Source organism: Triticum urartu, chromosome 7A (assembly GCF_056163025.1).
Source record: "Triticum urartu cultivar PI428250 chromosome 7A, HENAU_Tu73, whole genome shotgun sequence".
Lineage (NCBI taxonomy): Eukaryota > Viridiplantae > Streptophyta > Magnoliopsida > Poales > Poaceae > Triticum > Triticum urartu.
The window spans coordinates 610,940,814-610,955,128 of NC_141879.1; the positions used below are offsets into that span (position 1 = coordinate 610,940,814).

The following is a 14,315-nucleotide window of genomic DNA, read 5'->3' on the forward strand; positions in this document are numbered from 1 at the left end:
TGACAAGTGAAACATTGGTTATGTGACACTTCTCGCAACTTGTGAGTTTTGTGTTTTTTTCGTTCATTCGTTTTTTTTCAAATGTTTTATCTCTTAAACCGTGCGTCCAAATCACGAACCATTTTCATCATTGTGACTCTCGCATCGAGATCTTCAAAATTAGAACCCATGTTAGTATGTTTGGACGAACTTTTTGTTTCTGAAAAAATGGAAAACAAAAATCCAGAAAGAAAACATAGAAAACCAAATAAAGAAAAACTATAAAAGAACCAAAAATAAAAAACTGAAAAAACCTGGAGATCAGACCAGTTTTATTAACTTATGAAGTTGACAATACAATATTATTAATTTCTGAAATCTAGCTACCTAAATTCTTGTAGACCTGACCAGTTTTTATGATTGTAGATATAAATTTTACAGAATAATTTAGGAAAAGCAAATGATAGGCTGCATCAGCTACCATTCTTTAAAGTAAGACTAGCACATATGCCCGTGCGTTGCAATGGGAGATAAAATTGTATGCATTTTAAGTCAGTGAGAATTATATGTGGAAGCAAAACCTTGTGTGCACATGAAAAGGGAACATTTAGCTTCTCGGTTTGGTCACGTGTGAAGGAATCAATTTTTCCATTCAGTGATCGAAGGAATTTAAGAGTTTTGTTACGTCATCATACACCAGAGAAGGCCCATGAGTTATTCAATCTACTCTCCCTTTCAATACTTCCAATCAAGGGGATTTTAAGGTATGAAGTTTCTTAATATTCTAGGAAACATGAACATTTTTTTAAATCCAGTACAATTTTTTCTAAATTATGTGCACTTTCAAAAAACGCGAACAAAATATGAAAGGGGCATCTTTTAAAATTCACAAACATTTTCTGAAAACACCAATGTTTTTATAAAAATGGCATTATTTGAACTTGCGAGCTTTTTTTGAACGGGAACATGTGTTGAAAATTCATAAGATTTTTAGAAAATATGTATCTTTGATACACTAACATTAATTTTTATTTTGAAAATTTCACTAAAACAAGAATATTTTTTGAATTTGGATCATTTTTTGAAATGTCATTTTCTTTTTAGAAATCTCAAATTTTTTGGAAAAAGAGTTTTTTTTTTAAGAAATGGGAAAACTTTTGCAAGTTCCGATTATTTTTCAAAATAGCAACAAAATTTTGGAATTTAGAACATTTTCCGGAAAAAAATTCTAAATGTTTTTTTGAGAATTTTTAATTTACGAAATAAATTATAAAAGAAAAATAAACTTGAAAGGGCAAAAAGAGATAGAGAAAGGAGAATAAAAGTAGAAGTAAAATACAGAAAAAAGAAATATGGGCCAGCCCATTACTGGATATCCTTTGCGAAACACCAACTATTTGTCATCCAGAGCGGAAAATAGGATTTTCCCAGGTACGTGTGCAGAAAAATAAGTGGGTTGGCTTCGCTGGGCCACAGCGCGTGGCCCATGTACGAAAATTCTTTTTCTAGCAGACAAACACATTAGAATTTAGTACCATCTTGGATAGAAAAAATATATTTTCGATGGTGAACGGATGAAATAATTGGAGAAACGCACCTTGCTTTATTAGTAGGTATACATAGCATATAGCAGGAAAAGAATAAAATTTTCAATCTCTAAAGTCTGAAACCTAACTACCCATATATCTACTAGGTTGATCTGAGCTCCAAACTATATTAGCAATATCTCGAATATAGGAAAATAAAAGCATATTTCAAGTTATTACTATTGACATACTACTCAAATATCCAAATAAAAAATCAATTGCAGCCGAACAATATTTTTTTGTGGGGAAACAATATCGGATATTTGAAGTAATCATAAGAAAAAAATTAAATCAACGTTTTCTATCATGTAGATCATATTGCAATAAGCTACCGTATTACTGGTAATTCAGGGTTTTGAGTACAAACGGGAGCCTACTACTCAACCAGAGGGTTGCCACTAGTTTTTGTCAGTAAACATTAAGCAAACAATATAATTCAAAACCTCGAGCAAATGTATCTCTCTCTATCCGTCCTAACTGTCTACATAGACTTCCGATGAACTGGATATAATAAACTTGGCTAGGCAAGTTGGATGTACTCCCTTAAATTGATGCAGTAGCTTCTACAAAGCAGATTGTATGGAAAACACCGGATAAACTGGAAGAACAAAATTCATGTCAGGTGAAAGTAAGATGGAAAGGTGATTCGGCTCAATTACAACTTCAAGTACAGTTTAGTTTTTGCATGTACTGTGGGTGTCACCTAGATGTCGATGTCCAAGCACCTTCGGTACTCCTTCCTGGTGTGTGCGTGCTCATGCAGGACATCCACGTCACCACATCGACAGTGAGCCCCCTCCCTTCCAGCGACGCAAACACCACCTTCATGCTCTCCAGGTACCCCGCTTGGCCCTACATGTTCATGGTTCCACGTCTCTCTGCGGTCCATGGCAGCGAGGGCTGCCAATCTCGTCGAGGCGGCCGAAGCGCCGTAGGAGTTGAGCATGACTTTGAGCGCGAAGGTCTCCTGGGCGAGGCCGGACTTATGCAGCTGCGCCATCACCTCCTTCCACCACGCCACATTGCCGAACCTAGCATGTGCCGCTAGCAGCAACATGTGTGACTTCATGGTTGGCACCATTCCTTGCTGCTTTAGTGGATCGAACGCGGCCTCAGCCTCTGCATCAGTCCACAATTCCATGGTGGTCAGACTCAACATCTCATCGGAGCACCTGGAATTCAAATAATTCATACTTAATGTACCTCCGTGGAGATAGGCTTCCTCATAAGCATCCACCAAGATCCTGCACGAAGCTCTGCGCAACCCATGTGCTGCATTAGGGCAAAGATCTCGGTAGCAGCTTGTGGAAACCCTGTGTGGCTACGAAAAAAAATTATGTTTGCAATCGCTTTTGATGGAATTCAAACTCAAAGCAACATGGACAAACTCCATTTGAATTATACATAGATCATTCATGGTTGATGGATAGATCACCTATCTGTAAGCCTCCATGGGGCATTGTAGGAGTAAATGCCAGGCTTGGGCCGTCCTGCTACCCCTCCTTGAACACCTCCTCGGCCTTCTCTCACAGCCCTTCCATCACGAACATGTTCACTGGTTGTCATTCTCTCCATTGTCCTCCCGCAGTGGTGCTGACACCGACACCCTAGCCGCCGTTGACAAGTATCTGCTCGAGGGGATCACCTCTGGCCTACGTCCTCTTTCTCTCTTCCTCTGCTGCCAAGGGATGTGATGGGATGGACAGGAGGCAACCCTCATCTATCATCTCATCCAGATGGAGGCGGGCGACTAAGATGGAGGATGGAGGCGGTGGGTGACATGATGCCAGAAGATCCTCCATGTTTCCTACGTCTAGCCACGTTGGCCCGCCATGGCCTCATGGAACGACGAAGCGAGGCGGCGGGGCAGAGGGAGGCCGATCTCGGGAGGAGGGGAAAGGGGGTGGGGTGCGGCTGTGCAGGCCTGTAGCCAGGGTTTAGCCATGCAATCTTTTTCCACAGGTTTTTCTCACCAGTTCACGTGAGGATTGAAAAAACCAATAGGAGGTGGAGTTGGACTGAAGAAAAAATGTGGGATCGGTGCTAGCTATAGTAGGAGGGGTGGAGGCAGCGAACAAACCAACAACGTACGAACTGGTAGTCAATTGGATTTGATTTTTTCTGTTATTTGTTTCCTTAAAATCCATTATTTGTTTCCTAAAGAAAATTGCATTGATGAGATGGATCGGTTGATTTGGGTAAGTTAGGAAAGTTAGATATGTGGTTCAAATATATATCGGTCAAGTAGTCAATCAGATTTTTAATTAAATTTTTTATTTGTTTCCATAAAATTCATTATTTTATTTACTAAAGCAAATTGCATTGATAGGAGGAATCAATTGATTTAGATAAGTTAGGAAAGTTAGATATGTGAACTTTTGTATCTTAGAAAAGTATTGGTTTACAAGGAAAGAGTGGAGAGGAAAATAAACCGGTAGAAGAGGGGTGATGGGAGGTGGGATGAAAAAAAAGCAGATGAAAAAAGCCAGACAAAAATAAACTGTGGACGCAATCCCACCAACTGTTTCATTAGGAGTTGAGATAAAGCAAATTGCATTGCTGGGAGGAATCAGTTGATTTAGATAAGTTCGTGAAAGGATCGATATAGTTGACTAGAGGGGGGGTGAATAGGCAACTAACAATTTTTAACTTTTCTTTTCCAAATTAAACTTTGCATCAAAGTAGGTTGTCTAGACATGCAACTATGTGAGCAACCTATATGATGCAAGAACAATAAGCACACAAGCAAGCAAGGGAAATAACACAAATAAGCTTGCACAAGTAAAGGTACGAGATAACCAAGAGTGGAGTCGATGAAGACGAGGATGTGTTACCGAAGTTCCTTCCTTTTGAGGGGAAGTACGTCTCCGTTGGAGCGGTGTGGAGGCACAATGCTCCCCAAGAAGCCAATAGGGCCACCGTATTCTCCTCACGCCCTCACACAATGCGAGATGTCGTGATTCCACTATTGGTGCCCTTGGAGGCGGCGACCGGACCTTTACAAATAAGGTTGGAGCAATCTCCACAACTTAATTGGAGGCTCCCAACAACACCACGAAGCTTCACCACAATGTAATATATCTCTGCGGTGACCTCAACCGTCTAGGGTGCTCAAACACCCAAGAGTAACAAGATCCGCAAGGGATTGGTGGGGGGAATCGAATTTCTCTTGGTGGAAGTGTAGATCGAGGCCTTCTCAACCAATCCCTAGAAAATCAACAAGTTTGATTGGCTAGGGAGAGAGATCGGGCGAAAATGGAGCTTGGAGCAACAATGGAGCTTTGGGTTGGAAGAGGTGGTCAACTCGGTGAAGAAGATACCCCTTATATAGTGGAGAGACAAATCCAACAGTTATCCACTTAACCAGCCCGCGACATGCGGTACTACTGCGTCAGCCAAGCGGTACTACCGCAAGGGCTCACGGTACTACTACAGCGAACCGCGGTACTACCGTGGCCACGGCAGGAGCTAGCCCAGGCCTGTAGCAACGAAGCTGGAGCGGTACTGCCGCTCGCGCGGTACTACCGCACCCCCTTGCGGTACTACCGCAAGGCAAGGTTGGACCATCCTGAGAAGGCCGTGGACAAATAAAGAAACGTCTGTGGCTAGTTCTGCTGATTTTCAAATAGTGCAAAAATCCGACACGGTACTACCGTTGAAGGCAAGCGGTACTACCGCGCAGGGAGCGGATGTAAAAAAATTACATCCGTCCCTACTTCTACTTATGGCGCTGTGCCGGACCAGGACTCACGGTACTACGACTCCCAAGGAGCGGTACTACCGTGACCTCTTGGGTACTACCGCAAAGGCCTGCGGTACTACCGCAGCGTCCTGCGGTACTACCGCTCTGAAGAGCAGTACTACCGCAAGCCCCAGAACATCAACACTAGGAATTCTTCTTTTTGCACAAACACGAAGAAATGGAGGATGCTCCAAAGTGCTAAGGGAAAGGCGGTGCAAAGAGGAGTAAACATGTATGTGACGATTCCACCCAAACCTTTCCAAAGCGGACCCCCTCTTAATAGTACGGCTTTCCTACGACTCAAATCCACCGAAAAAGGAATGTAGAAAAACACCGTCTTTAATAATCTTAGAGGGGCTCCTAACCGTCTTGTGCCTAGTAATGAAATATCTGAAATACTCGAGACACATGATTAGTCCGCAAATGCATTGTCATCAATCACCAAAACACCTTAGGGATAAATATGCCCTTACAATCTCCCCCTTTTTGGTGGATTGATGACAATAGGGGATTTGCACAAGGGAGAAAGAATAGAACATGAGCAAACCATACATCTCTAAAATATAGACGGGCGCCCCCTAGATGTGTGCTATTTAGATGAGTGCTTTGGACTGCATGGCACACATACTAGGATCAACACTCCCCCTATATTTTATAGACATGGCATATCTTGCAATAATAATGCTAACACTAAGCACGATAGTAAATAAGAGCAAAAACTAAGTAGCACAATATATCATAAGCTCGGTAAGGTGCGATAGATAGAGTGCATATGTCTTACACCATATGATAGATAAGTCTCACAAGCTCAAATAAACTCAAACCAAACCAAAGCAAACAAGGTTCAACAAACCAAACACAAGCGAAGCAAACATGACACGACACGGCAAATCCCTACACTCTCTCCCCCTTTGGCATCGAGACACCAAAAAGGCAGAGAGGACACCTACAACACAAGTGGTGGCTCAAGCGGAGTAGTCATTCGCACGGTCTTCGTCTGACTCGGTAGCGGGGATGGGCTCCTCCTCAGAATCAATCCACTTGTAGCCTTGTTTTGCCATCCATTCGACCTCTGGAGTGATGTGCTCCTCGGAGCCGCCAGAAACATCCTCTCCAAAAACCTTCATGATCTTCTTGTCGTGGAAGTGACTCTCCTTGGAGGCCATGTGAGTCTGATATTGCCCCTTGGCCTGCATGCAGAACAAGGCCTTCATCTTGGCCTTCAGCTTCTTCGCCCATGAGGGCTCAATGGAGGGAGGTGCATATCCCGTAGAGCTGTCCTCGGCTACATTCTCCTCCTCAACATCCCTCTTAGCAACCTCAGACTCGGCACGAGTAGTAGTGTTAGCCCACTGGGGCTTGATGCGGAGTTTGATGGAGTCATGACGGATCCAGTCAGGGGCCAAAAACTCCTCAGTGGGATAGAGCTTCTCCCAAGTCTTCGATATCAGGAGGAAGAGATATGGACCATAGATGGGTACCTTGCGGGTGAACACCGCGAATCGAAGCTCGCACCACATGATATGTGAGAAATCAAGTGGTTGAGTCTGAGAAACGTGTGCCTCCTCACAAATGAGCAACATGTCCACAAGAAAGGCATGCACCTTGTCCTTGTCCCCAATGCGAGGAAAGAGGGAGTGGCGGAAGATCCGGTGCATGATGTCAAGGAACGAGTTGAGCACCCACGTCGACTTGCCAATGCCCAGTTTCTTCTCAACATAGAACGGTAGAAGCTTGTCCTTGCTAGCTGACTCGGCGTTGGCATGAGGGTGAACACCAACAGGCATGTGGAGCCCCTCATCAGGCACTCTGAGCAAATCCATGAACTCCTTCCAAGTAGCAGTCAACTGACGGCCATTGGTCATCCAGGTCATCCTCTGATCCTCTCCAGAATGGAAGTGGACCGAAGTAAAGAACTGGGCCACCAGCTAGGGGTCATAGTCCATGTGGAAAGACATCACATAATCAATGGCAAACTGCTCCATGAGATCCAAGGCCTCACCAAAGTAGTCATGATGCTTATCATCCCTCATGTGATGCATGTCGATCCAGTGCACATCCACATACAGATTCTACTTGGCCTTGATCACATCCAAGTAGATGAGATTCTACTTCTTGGCCCAGAACAGTTCATTCCCTCTGAAGTTTACACGAGGATTCGCATAAGGGTTGATCTTCCTTCGAGAAACAAACTCAGCAAGAGGTATCTCATCCATGCCCTTTAATGGTTCCTCGAACTTGCTAGAAGTGGTCTTGACATTGCGCTTGGAGGCATTGGAGCCCTCTGGAACATCCTCTTGGTTGTGCAAACTTTTGGAACTCGTGTCACGGCTTGGATTGGAACGACGAGCAGGGACACCGGAGCCACCACCTAAGACACACACAAAACACAAACACACACGAGAAGCGAGACGGGTCAAAACAAAGACCACAGCAAAACACAAGAAACCAGTAGAAAGTGCATATGGTAATTGCCATGAAGAGGATTTGACAGCAGTGGTAGTACTACCTGTTCGCGCGATACTAAAATTTTAGTGCCGCTCCTAGTTGTGGTAGTACTGCGCGGTGGCACGGTAGTACCGGGGCTCGGAGCGGCAATAGAACTTTAGTACCGCAGCCCGCGCCATAGTACCGCGTTTGAGGAGCGGTAGTACCGCACCTGTTATGCGGTAGTACCGCATGGCATCAGATCCGAACGAATGAATCTGAGAACAACCGCGACAACGAGGCAGTACTACGGTTGATCAAATCTACCACGGGACAACATATCAAGTACACTTTCTACGCATCACTACTCTCCTACATCCGACTCTTGCAAAGATTTGGCCTAAAATCTCAAGAACAACATGCATCTCCCCAAAAACCTAGAAGCGAAAGCACGAACAAAAGAGAGAGGGATTTGGGGAGAGACCTTGATCCATGGCAAGAGGAAGTGGTGGGGAACGATCCCACCGGTCGGAATCCGAGGAGAGCGGCCGGGGACGGAGATCCGGCGAGGGTCTCCGGCGTCATTCTTGAGAGGGAGAGAGAGAGGCGGTGGGGAGAGAAACAGACGAATGGGTATGGGGGAGTTGGAACTCCCCCAGCCCTGGTCTTAACCCCCACGCGCCCTCGGCAGCGCGGTAGTACCGCTCGGGCAGAAGTGCCGCACCGAAGCGGTAGTACCGCTCCCCCAGGCGGCAGTAAAAAATTACTGCCGCGCTGGGTGTGGAAGTACCATGCGCTCCACAAGCGGTAGTATCGTGGCAGGCCGCGGTAGTACCGTGAGCTCAAGAAGATGCAAGTTTCAAACAAAAATGAAAGGGTCTTCGCAAGGAAACTTCAAGCGAACGAGACACTGCAAGAACACGCTCAGCACGAAGAAAGAACGACAAGAGACAACAAGGACCAACCACGAGACACAACCTCTCCAAGGAGAGGGAGGTGGCCGGAGCCACCTATGTTTGAGTCAATTGGTATGGCACCGCGAAGAATTATCCTTGGGCCCATGACCAAAACTCGTCTTTGAAGCACAAGTACCATCAAAAATGGCTAATGTGAAAGAGTTGATCAATTTATGCATAATGGGGGAGGGGAGTTCATTGAGACAAGAACACTCCCCCTATGTCCATGCCTACATCTAAACTAGACAACAAGTTGAGTGTGGTGGGTGTGCAAGGGTTCAAGTCACATTGCTCGTATCAATGATATTTAGCTCATGCCTTAACTCGTGAAATCTTGCTTCATCTAAGGGCTTCGTGAAAATATCTGCAAGATTGTCATGGGTGTTGACATAGTTGAGCTCGATCTCCCCTCGCCTAATATGATCCCGGATGAAGTGATACCGTATCTCAATATGCTTCGTCTTGAAGTGTTGCACCGGGTTGAGAGAAATCTTGATGGCACTTTCATTGTCACACCAAAGAGGCACTTTGTCACAAATGACATTGTAATCCTTTAAAGTTTGCCTCATCCATAAGAGTTGTGCACAACAACTACCGGCCGCCACATACTCCGCTTCGGTGGACGAGAGAGACACACAACTTTGCTTCTTGGAAGACCAACTCACCAAAGAGCAACCAAGAAATTGGCACCCTCCGGAAGTGGACTTCCTATCCACTTTGTCTCCCGCCCAATCCGAGTCCGAATAACCTAAAAGCTTGAAGTTTGCTCCTCTTGGGTACCATAAGCCAAAGTTTGGGGTATAAGCCAAATATCGAAGGATTCGCTTGACCGCCACGAAGTGACTTTCCTTAGGTGCGGCTTGAAACCGTGCACAAATTCCCACACTCAACATGATATCCGTTCTAGATGCACAAAGGTAAAGCAAGGAGCCAATCATGGAGCGATATACCTTTTGATCCACCGCTTTACCATTGGGATCTATGTCAAGTTGGCATTTGACGGGCATAGGAGTGGACGCCAGCTTGACATCACTTAGCTTGAATCTCTTGAGTGTATTTGGCTTGGTTGATGAAGGTTCCTTCTCTTCGTTGCTTCACTTCGAACCCGAGAAAGAACTTCAACTCTCCCATCATGGACATCTTGAACTTGGAGGTCATGAGCGCGGCAAATTCCTCATTGAAAGCTTTGTTAGAGGAACCAAAGATAATATCATCAACATATAGTTGGCACACAACAACTCCCCTTTGACCTTCTTAGTAAAAAAGAGTGGGGTCGATTTTCCCAATTTCAAAACCACGATCTTGCAACAACTCGATAAGGTGGTCATACCACGCACGTGGGGCTTGCTTAAGGCCATAGAGTGCCTTATCGAGTTGATACACATGATCGAGAAAGTAGGGATCCTCGAACCGGGGGGTTGCTTGACATATACCAACTCATTAATAGGACCATTAAGAAAAGCACTCTTCACATCCATTTGTTGTAACTTAAAGTTATGATGAGAAGCATATGCAATCAACATGCGAATGGATTCAAGGCGAGCAATGGGAGCAAAGGTTTCACCGTAGTCGATACCCTCGACATGGGAGTAGCCTTGTGCTACCAAACGAGCCTTGTTACGAATGATAATCCCATGAGCATCTTATTTGTTCTTGAATATCCACTTGGTTCCAATAACATTATGGTTCCCCGTTGGCCTTGGCACCAATCTCCACACCTTGTTGTGCTCGAAGTTGTTGAGTTCTTCATGCATGACATTGAGCCAATCCGGATCTTCGAGCGCCTCATAGACCTTTTGGGGTTCAACACAAGAGACAAACGTGTGATGTTCACAAGAGTTTGCTAATTGTCTACGAGTGCTTACCCCCTTTCTTAAGCTTCCAAGCACATTTGTCATGAGATGATCTTTGGTGGAGAGCTTGGAAGCAATCTTGGCGGCACGACGCTCCAATTCCTCCTCGAGGGTGAGTCGAGGAGCGGTCACTTGATCATCTTGAGCGTCGTCGTGAGCTTGTCTTGATCTTGAGGAAGCTCTTGATCTTGAACTTGCTCGGAGGAGAGAACTTGACCTTGGGCATCACTTGATGTTACAACACCATCTTGAGATTGACCTTGCCCTTGGTCTTGTTCTTGAGGTTGAGGGCCTTCACTTTGTTCTTCGGAAGCATGTGGGCCTTGGGTTGGTGATGGCTCCACTTGAGTGGAGAATTGTCCTTCTCCTTTGGCCATAAGGGGTTCCTCAATGGGTAAGATAAAACCAACACCCATTCTTCTTATGGCTTGGGGAGGAATTTCATCACCTACATCATAAGTGCCACTTTGCTCCACTTGGGAGCCGTTATTCTCATCAAACTCCACGTTACATGTCTCCTCAATAAGTCCCGTGGACTTATTGAGGACACGGTAAGCATTGGAGTTTGTAGCATAACCAAAAAATATGCCCTCAACATCTCTAGACTCAAATTTAGACAAATGAACACCTTTCTTGAGAATGAAACACTTACACCCGAACACCAGGAAGTACTTGAGGTTGGGCTTGTTCCCGGTGAGTATCTCATATGGAGTCTTGTTCAAGCCTTTGCGGAGGTAGAGCCGATTTGATGCATGACACGCGGTGTTGATGGCTTCGTCCCAAAAGTTGTATGGAGACTTGAACTCTGCCATCATGGTCCTTGCCGCATCCATCAACGTCTGGTTCTTCCTCTCCGCGACACCATTTTGTTGAGGGGTGTAAGGTGCAGAATATTGATGCTTGATCCCCTCATCACTAAGAAACTCATCTAAGATGTAGTTCTTGAACTCGGTGCCGTTGTCACTTCTTATTGTCAAGATCTTTGCATTGTGTTGACGTTGAGCTTCATTTGCAAAGTCAATAACGGTTTGTTGGGTCTCACTCTTCCTCTTGAACAAATATACCCAAGTGTATCTTGAATAATCATCCACAATCACCAAGCAATACTTCCTACCCCCAAGACTATCAAAAGATGGAGGCCCAAAGAGATCCATGTGAAGGAGCTCCAAAGGCCTCTTCGAGTAAATGATAGTCGTGGGAGGGTGAGCCTTTTCATGTAGCTTTCCTTCGATACAAGCACTGCAAGCACGATCTTTGGCAAAACTAGCATCTGTTAGTCCACGGACATGGTCCCCCTTGAGAAGACTTTGCCAAGATCTCATATTGACATGGGCTAGACGGCGATGCCAAAGCCATCCCATGTCAACTTTAGCCATTAGGCATGTCGCGGTCTTAGTGAGTCGCTCCGAAAAGTTAATCACATAGAGACCGTTTTCGACATGCCCAACAAAGGCTACTTTAAGAGTCTTGCTCCACAAGAGGGCCACGGTATCAACATCAAAGAAGGTGGCAAAATCCATGAGTGTTAGTTGACAAACGGGAAGTAAATTGTATGCAAGGGACTCAACAAGCATGACCTTCTCGATCGTAAGATCATGAGAAATGACAACCTTGCCGAGTCCCAATACCTTAGAGGACGAGGCGTCACCCCACTCGACGTTGGTGGGCATGGATGGTATCTTTTGCACATCCACCACCAAGTCCTTGCTTCTGGTCATATGAATAGTAGCTCCACTATCGAACAACCATGATCCCCCACCGGAAGCAAACACCTACAAGAGATCAATGCTTGGTTTTAGGTACCCATTTTGTAATGGGTCCTTTGATGTTAGTAACAAGGGTCTTAGGAACCCAAATAGACCATTCAATGTACTCATAAGGAGAACCAACAAATTTGGCATAAACATGCCCATCACTAGCATGGCACAACACATAAGAAGGGTTAAAGTCACCGGCTTTGTTGGGAAGGGAAGCGTTGCCCTTCTTGGCATCACTACCCCTCACGGTGTTCTTCTCCTTCTCCTTAGTAGCACCCTCTCCCTCCTTCACAAAGGTTTGCTTGAGAGGAGGAGGTCATTTGGCCTTGTCATTCTTCTTCTTGTTCTTGGACATGGGCACGTACCCAATCCCTTCTTTGGCCACAACTTCCTTTTGGTTGCTCAAAAGGTCGTTGAGGTTCTTCTCGCCTTGTATGCAAGACACAAGACCTTTCTCAAGTTGCTCCTTCAACTTAGCGTTCTCCTCAACAAGATGCACATGCTCACAACATGGGTTAGTAGCATTTGCATTATCAATTAACATCATACGAGGAAAAGTGGATTTCTCCTTGGTTAGCTTTACTTGAAGTTGATCATGAGACTCTTTGAGGCTAGCATGAGCACCCTCCAATACCTTGTGAGCCTTGTCAAGTAAGTCAAACTCCTCTTTGAGTCTAGCAAGATCAACCCCAAGCTTGGCCTTCTCAGAGTTTAGCACATGAGAAACAACAAGAGCAATGATCAAAATATTTCTTTAACTTAGCGTGATCAACGTTGTGTGACTCCTCAAGAGCCAAACGAAGACCACACTCTTCCTCAAGAGCATTGGAAAGATCCGAAATCTCATCAGCATAGTCACGACTATGCCCCTCCATCTTGGAGATAGTATCTTTGTGAGCCTCGATCATGTCATTGGCTTCACCAAGTTGTTCCAAGAAAGCAACGAAATGCTTCTTAGATTTACCCTTGAGTTTACCCATAAAGGACTCAAACTCATTCTCCTCCACATTAGATCCCTCATATTCATCAATGCAATCCGTCAAGGAAGGATTATTAATGATGGTAGTTTTGATGTTGGGGGTTACCTTGTTGGTGGCTTTAGCCATGAGGCACTTGGCGGTGCTGTTCTCATTGGGTGAGTCAAAGAGTGAAACCCGTGGCATTGTCGCAATGGCAACGGAGACCATGGCAACCGACTCACCATATTCATCATCATCATCCTCCTCATTGTACTCTTCTTGTACCACCAACGCCTTGGGAGGAGTCTTCTTGGTGAAGTTGCTCTTGTTGGGGAAAGACTTGACTTTGTCCTTTTGGATGAGCTTGCCACCATTGTCTTCCCTCTTCTCATAAGGGCATTCCGCAACGAAATGACTCACATTGCCACAATTATAGCAAGTCCTCATACGTTGCTTGACCTTCACACCACTTGAGTTGTTCTTGTTGAAGTTGGGCCTTGAGTTCTTCTTGCTCCAAAATTGCCTTGAAGCAAGAGCCATATGTGTTCATGATAGGCATACTTTGTATCTTCAGGGTTGCTCTCCTCTTCTTCCTCTTCATCCTCTTCTTCCACCCTAACCTTGGCTTTTAATGCAAGGTTGGGCTTCTTTGCTCTTTGAGAACGTAGCACCGCATTGTCGGCGGTTTTGTCCAAGATTCTCATAGCCACAAACTCATCCAACACTTCACTTGAGGACAAGGTGTGGAAGTCCGGCCGTGGACGAATGATGGAGGACATGGCCTTGTGTTAAGGCATCATTGCCTTGAGGAATTTGCGCTTGATCCAATTGTCATCCGTATCCTTACTCCCATGATATCGGAGTGAGACCACGAGTTTGGTTACTCTCCGATAAAGCTCACGAGGTTCTTCATCTTCTTTCATTGCAAACTCATCTGCTTCATCTTGCACCACTTCATAGTTGGAGCGTTGAATGCTTGTGCTTCCCTTGTAGAGGGAAACAACTTGGTGCCATGCATCTTTGGCCATGGCGAAGGGCCGGAGGTGAGGAAGATCT

General features: G+C 45.1%; 1 pseudogene; it reads right to left on the minus strand.

Moving 5' to 3' along the window:
• Positions 1–2,268: 2,268 nt before the first annotated feature.
• LOC125519127 (uncharacterized) lies at positions 2,269–3,115 on the minus strand (annotated as a pseudogene).
• Between the last annotated feature and the right edge of the window lie 11,200 nt (positions 3,116–14,315).